Source organism: Melanotaenia boesemani, chromosome 10 (assembly GCF_017639745.1).
Source record: "Melanotaenia boesemani isolate fMelBoe1 chromosome 10, fMelBoe1.pri, whole genome shotgun sequence".
Taxonomy (NCBI): domain Eukaryota; kingdom Metazoa; phylum Chordata; class Actinopteri; order Atheriniformes; family Melanotaeniidae; genus Melanotaenia; species Melanotaenia boesemani.
In genome coordinates this window covers 5032854-5039593 of record NC_055691.1, presented here as the reverse complement: position 1 = coordinate 5039593, position 6740 = coordinate 5032854, and positions in this window count along the sequence as shown.

Here is a 6740-nt window from a genome sequence, read left to right as displayed (position 1 = left end):
TTTGTTTGTGGGTGGTTTATATTGACAGGTTGTTTTGTGCTTTGAAACAGGTAAAAAAGAAAAACTCATGCAGAGCTGCTGAAATATTTGGGGAAGACAGAGGAGAAACTGCAGGAGGACAGGGAGAAAGTTCCCCTCTCATTTGTGAAGCTAGAAAAAAATGAGGACAACAGCAGTGCAATGGTTGGAGTGATGGGGGGCATGGTGTCCTTAATGGAGACTACAAAAAAGTTATTCATTTTTTTTCTAATCAAACCTTTTTAAATCAAAATGTGGTTAAAACCAAACTTTATTACTTATTTGACCCTACTCCAAACTTTACTTAAACGTAGGTTCATCTTTATTGATCAGGTTATACAATTTATGGTATGCAAAGTTGTGTAAACAAGAAATGATAAGCCACACAGTTATTGTTCCTGGTTAAAATACTGTCTGTAAAATACTTTTAAATTCCACTAAGGAAAAACGTAAGTTTTGCACAAACTGCTACGTAGTAAAATAAAAAAAACAATGCAATCCAACCAGAATCTTGAAGGGGGATGTGTCCAGACAACAGGCAGCCTCCACATTAAGATCCAATCAATCACGATCTAGTAATTGAAAAATACAATATTAATCCCAAAGGGAAATTGCAGAACAGATATAAATGTAATTACGTTTGTACCATGTAATCAGTATAAGTATAGCCAGTACTACGTTGGGTTACATATTGCAGCTAAAAGCTAAAAACATCATAACATAACTTTGAATAATTACCTCTCTCCTTGTAGTTGCCATTCTCTGCACTTGATAATCAAGCGTTCATTGACAACCTTCAACAGATGACTGGTCCATCTGTGGGAGTCTAGGCAAGTTTGGAAGGCCAAGAGCAGGGAGCAGTAAACTCCATTTAATCTTTGCCTGAGTGCTTCCTCCTTCCTTCTTGTCAAGGCGGCATGTTCAGTTGCATTTTAGATAATGTAATGACACAGAACCGACTTGGCTCCGTCAGGGGAAAACCGAACAGGTTTGCTAGAAACCTGTTTGGCCTTTTGTAGAAAAAAAGCCAGAGTGAATTTGTATTTTATATTTTAAGTATTTAATATTTTTTAGTATAGGGTAATATTGTATCATCTTGTATGGAAGTGTAGAGCTGTCACGCAAACAAAAAGAAACTGTAAAAATGTGACTCACGTTATAACGTGATCATTTTTGTGGTTAAACATGGAACATAAACTGTATTCTTCTTTGAAGAAGGAAACTATGCATGCAGTCTTTCAGAAAAATGTCTAAATCATGAAATGGGATAAAGTTGTGTTCATACTAGGCTGGGACAAGCAGTGATTGGGCAGTGTGAAGCTTGGAGGACACTGTGGTACCTTCCACTCGTCATAAACATCATAAACCAGACAGGACAGTGTTGTGTCAGCCACCTAATTCTCCTGGCAGTGCATATAGCCAGTATACGTCTAATTTTAGTTTTCAGAGGACAGTCAGGCCATAAGCCTAACAACTGCTACATATTAACCAAAAGCAGCACACACACTCAGACACACACATACACTGTCTCACTGCACGCAGGCAGGTGACGTACCTGTTGTGTTGCTCATAACTGCCCCATGTTACGGTGTGTACAACAAGAAGTCCGAGTAGAATAATTATTCCTTGACAAAAAGAACTGAAATGTTTCTGCTTGAAGAAAATCATTTCCATAAAATGTATTTCAAGGTCACTACAACAACTGCATAAGTACTTTTTGTTTCATGTTAAAACGTATGTTTTACGTGATATAGTTCACGTTTTTAAAATAAAACGTATTACATTATAACGTGCTTTTATAATTTGGGTGACAGCTCTATGCTTGGGTTATCTTCTGTTACGATTTTTTTTAACTTGCTCTTTTACTTCACGACACTATAGATCATGTTTTATCATTTTTGTATTAAATTCCCAGTAACCTCTGTGTCTCATATTTTCAGGAAGATGTATAATTGGCAAATTAATTTTACAATGATCAGTAAGAGGAGTTGAAGAAATATTACAATCCAATGTTTTTCAGACGATTTGATGTGTTCCTAACCAAAAATTTATTCTGGAGCTGCTAGAGGCATCTGATTTATGCCAGGAAAACTGTTTCTCTCCACAGGCCAATAAATCCAAGGCTATAAGTACAATTTGGTTGGGGGTTTGCAAATTTATTGAGGTGTCTATCAAAACCTGTCTATAGCCAATTTCCAATCATCATCTATTAAGATGTGATCAGTGGAAAATCTGAAGCTGTTGGACTTTTTCTTCTATATTTGTGAGAAGATCTTTATTTTTGTTTGTATCGTTCTGCTAACAAAAGTCTTTCTTCAGGTGATTTTTTCTTTTTTTTTTCATGGTGATGAACTCCTGTTTGAGATTTTCTATTTTAGATTGACAATCAACAATGCCAAGTTTTGTTCAACATGTTGTGAAGGCAAACATTTTTTAACTTTCTTTCAGCTGTCTTCCAAAATCATCCACCTCGCTGTCCAGACTTTTAATGGCACTAAAACGCCAGGCAAACAGACCCCTGTCTCACATATCTATGTCTTAGCAGGTCAGAGCTTCATTGGAGTTGTATTCAGTTGTCATCTTTTACTGGAGGTAGTTTTTGAGGTGTCTATTAGTGTTACGATGGAGTAGGCAGAGCTAGCAACAGCAGCGTAGTTCTGAATATCTAGCTTGGTAGTGATATTAGCATTAACACTCTTCAAAACATTCAAATCTATCATAAACAACTGATCTTCACAAACCTCTTATTTCTTTGCTACTTCAGGGAGTAGTTGTGCAGGTCTTCCTTTAAGGTAAAATAGTTTGTCAAGGGTGGGTGTTTAGAACTAGTTTGAGGCTGCGTGGAAGCAGCTCAGAACTGAGTGTGTGCCCGCTTCACCATCTTGCCCAAAAGTCTCGTACGTGTTAAATATGCTACAACCATAAAGGACCACAAGTAACGCATGGCCACGACTTAACTATCTCATTCCCATGTCTTAGTAATGCAAGTCCAAAACTTAGTAATGTGTGACCATTAGTTAATTTCTGTTGTTTTGTAGTTTTCTAACCAAATAAAATGACCTGGACATATCTGGTGAGCAGTAACAGTAAGAGCTGTTTTATAAAGGTTGCTTGAGGATAGTGGGTGAACTTTTGTGCGTTTTTCTTTCCATTCTTAATTACAGTGTTTCCTATGACTGCAAAAAAAAGAACAAAACACTAGATTTATTTCTATATTATTATACTAATATGATTTATATGTGAGATATAACACTGCTACTATGGACCACGAGCCTGCAATAAAGAATACTACTACTACCACTACTACTACTACTGCAATGAGATCCTATTAAAGCAATTTTTGGGGATTAGTTATTATTTAGCTCTAGTTTCAGTAAATGATGCAGATCTACGTTATATGCTGGTGATTGTGTAATCAGATTTCTATGTCCTTTCCCAAGAAATTGAGAATTTCTTAGTCCATCTTTTCTTAACCCCATGCTGACCTTACACTGAGACAATCAGTGGGTCATGGTTGTTTTTGTTTTATTGGGTTTTTTTTGTTTTGTTTTGTTTTGTTTTGTTTTTTTTTTTCAAATGTATGTATTATTCTACACGGCGTGCAGAATTACTAGGCAAATGAGTATTTTGACCACATCAACCTCTTTATGCATGTTGTTCTACTCCAACAGGTACAGGCTTGAAAGCCTACTACCAATTAAGCATATAGGGTGATGTGCATCTCTGTAATGAGAAGGGGTGTGGTCTAATGACATCAACACCCTATTTCAGGTGTGCATAATGGCATCGCTTTACGGCACGTTAACATTCTTTGATTTTGAGCAAGCAGCTGTCAGAAGACGAGGCAGAACAGAGACGGAGGATGGCTGAGATGAGTGGAGGAAGTGTTGCTAGGGCAGTTGGTGGCACCTGGACTGGGAATAGTCAGGAGTATGCAAGGGAAAGCGATGGTCCTGGAAGTGAATGCGAGGGGATGGAGGGGGAAATGAGCGGGAGATATGGACCATAGAGTACAGCAAGTAAAAAACGTAAACTAAAATCTAGAGGTAGAACATCTTACACAGAAGAGGACGGAGAGTGTGATGTAGTGATAAGAAGCGATCCAGAGTACAAAGTGTTTGTGAAATTGGTCCATGAGGGAGCTACTTTTGATGAATGGGGCCCAGTTCAATTAACTAAAGCACTGCATAAGGAGTTTGGGGAGGTAAGGAATGCTAAAAAGCTAAGGAATGGAAGTCTGCTGATTACATGTAAAGATGAAGAACAACAAAGAAAAGCAACCGGTGTCACTAAAATAAATAATAATAAAGTTAAATGTTCAATGGTGTTTGACAAGAAGCTTGTAAAGGGAGTAATATCGGGAATCCCTCTGAGGGAATCAGTAGATGTGTTCCACACTTGGACAAAGAAATTTACTCCCAAGCATGCGTGGGTTTGAAAAACATCCTTATTCTTTTATTTCTGCAACACAGAAACACAAGCACATGAACATGTGGCTGCACACTGCAGACTACTGGGGCTTACTGAATGACACATCCACATTTTAACCTAATCATCACATTCACACGACAATATTATATACACTCACACAACCATAGTATTCTGGCAGGCCACGGTGATTACAACCCAGTTTTTCTGGTGAGCTACTAGCCAGGTAAAGCTCTGTCAAGTTCCACATTCAGCATTTTAACTTGCAAAAACTTTCACCTAAACATCATAAATGTGTTCTTTTAAGTCTGACACTTTTAGCAAACCTATTAAACACCTGTAATGCTGCCCTTTTCCCGTTTTCCCATTGCTTTAGCTTACCTGCAACACAGAAACACAAGCACATGAACATGTGGCTGCGCACTGCAGACTACTGGGGCTTACTGAATGACACTCCCCCGTTTTCCAGCCTCAAGGACCCCTAAGCTGCCCAAGGTGCCTGTGTGAAATTGCTCACTATTTTAATTTACCTCCCAGAAAACTACTGCTATTACTTTGAGTATACACATTGTCTATTAGATCTAAATAAATATAATCAAATTTAACATACCCAGAAGATGAACAATTTAACAAAAACACATTTTTAGAACAGAGGGGGGAGTGAATGCTAAATGTTCACAGTCCACAGTCCACCACTCATTTCAATATGCCCAACATGCCTGTGGGTCCCCCACATCCTCCCCTACAAAATAAATGTCGTCTCGACATAGTTGACTTCTAGAGCAGGCATGTCTTCAACTTGTGTCATGGCAGGCTTGGAGTCAGTCTTTCGAGACATCCTGTGTGTATTCACAGTCTTTGACAGGGTATGTATCCCCCTCTTTATGCCTTCTGTCACCATTAGACATTACTGGCCAGGTAATATCTGGAAGTTACTCTGCCATTATTGCAGGTTGTGTCTCGGCCTGAAAGGTATTCACCCTATTCCCACCACATAATTTATTACTCAGACCCACATGTGTAATGGTATGCTTCACATATATTCCAATATAACTCCATGTGCTAGTGGTCTTAGCTCTAGTTATCTATTTTTAACAGGGATCTACTTTTTCAATACTTAACTGTTTATTTGTTTTAACAAAATGTTATAATTAACTCTTGTAATTAACTGTCACTACTGTAACTAAACACATTGCTATGAACTGGTGCAATCTACACTTAAATGTAACCATTACTTGTGTCTAAACCTGACTGATGGTTGCCCTAGTGTGTCATAGGTGAGTGTCTTGGGTGGATTTCTCTGTCTCAAAGGATACAGTCTCGTGAGGGATGACAGTGGCTCTGAGTCTACCCCATTTGTCTCATCCGACAAGGTCTCCTGCTCCTCTGCTGCTTCATCCTCAGTCTGCACCTCAGGTTCCACCTCTTCATATTGCCCCGGTTCTCCATCAGCTGTTTGTGGTTTAACCACCTCCTCTTCCATTCTAAGCTGGTGTCCGCCGTTGTCAGCTGACTTTGCTGGCTGTGTGAGAATAGATCTCCAGCTTCCTTCATCTTCTGAACTACTGTCATCATCTTCCCCCAAGAGTTCTGTCTTTCTCCTTCCCTTGTCAGTGTTTGGCTTCCTCTTTTCCACTTTCTTCTCCTCCTCTACTCCTTCCACAGGCAGAACATCACATGGAAGCGGCAGGTTCCTGTGTAAAACTCTGGTTTTACCTGGACCCCGTTCAGGCCGTACTGTGTACACAGGACTCTCCTTGTGCCTTCTCTCGGTCACCACATATACGTTTTCCTCCCAATATGACCTGAGCTTCCCGGGTCCCCCTCTGTCCTTGAAGTTTCGCACCAACACTCTGCTTCCTGGCTCCAGTTCTACTCCATAAGCTCTCCGGTCATACTCTGCCTTTGCTCTGCTTTGTTCCTTCTGAGCCGTCTCTGACGCCAGTTTGTAAGCCTCTTGCATCCGTTTTCTCCACTTACTGGCATAGTCACTGTGAGAAGCATTCTGCTCGCTTGGAGCCAGTCGAAACATGATGTCCACAGGTAAGCGGGGGCTTCTGCCATAAAGGAGGTAGTATGGTGCGTACCCTGTAGCTTCACTGCGCTTGCAATTGTACGAGTGTACAACTTTGGCTAGGGAACTCTTCCAATCTGACTTGGCGTCCTCTGCTAGGTTTCTGAGCATGGAAAGCAGTGTCCTATTGAATCTCTCAACCTGACCGTTTCCAGCAGGGTGGTAAGGTGTGGTGCGTGAACCCTGGATGCCACAATACTTTTCCAGCTTGGAGAACAGC